Genomic DNA, 969 nt, shown 5'->3' with positions numbered 1-969 from the left:
AAGGGATATATAAAATCGTAAACGCCCTTTGGATTAGTTTTAATGTTTCTGTTAAATACATTACGAAGTACATCTTCATTCATCGTTAAAATACTGGCAGTATTTTCGAGGTTTAAACGTTTTTCGAATGAATACCACTTTAAACAATTCGTCATTAAAAAACAGCATTTTGGAGAAATCTCGACAACTATATATATTACGTTAATGAGCATCAATTTCAATCAGCATTGAAGTACTTAGATGAAATATTGGGTTCTATTAAAATTCTTTGATGCTTTAAGAAATGTATATTTTGTTGTTTATTTTTTTCTTACTACTCTAAGAATTGGAAAATAAAAGTAAAAGGATGTACCATTTTTAAATGTTTGGAATTATTTTTTATTATACTACTAATAATGGTTTCAAATTTTGGCACTAGGCCTGCAAATTTAGGGGAAGAGATAAGTCTATTACGTCGACCTCGGTGTACGTCTGGTACTTACCTTATCAACCTCGAAAGGATGAAAGCCAATGTCTTCCACAGCGAAAGGTTGACGTTTCCTTTGATAATAATGATAATCCTTTCTGGTATAGGCACAATGCCTGAAATATCTACAACTACTGTGTGAATATCTAACCATTCCTTTCTCCCTGAGTATTCGAAAATATGAACATCATCCTCCTTTTTGTTCTAAGAACACTACCATTTCTCTCTGTGCGGTAATACAAAAGACCATTTTTAGTAAATCTGAAAATTTTATTATCTACAACTTGTTTTGTTTTCCTTTTGACTCTCCCTGAGTATTCACAAATGTAAATATCCTTTTCTTTGCAATAATCCTACTGTATTCTCCAACTGGACAGACAAACGAACTTCTCAAGAAAACTTAAGAACTTTAATATATTACCCAAATACGTAAACATATCTTTTATTCCAACAACACAACTGAATTCAGAAATTCAAAAATTCAACGACGTGAATATCAGTAT

The sequence above is a fragment of the Octopus bimaculoides genome, chromosome 10, assembly GCF_001194135.2.
Source record: "Octopus bimaculoides isolate UCB-OBI-ISO-001 chromosome 10, ASM119413v2, whole genome shotgun sequence".
Taxonomy (NCBI): domain Eukaryota; kingdom Metazoa; phylum Mollusca; class Cephalopoda; order Octopoda; family Octopodidae; genus Octopus; species Octopus bimaculoides.
This window is presented reverse-complemented; position numbering follows the sequence as displayed.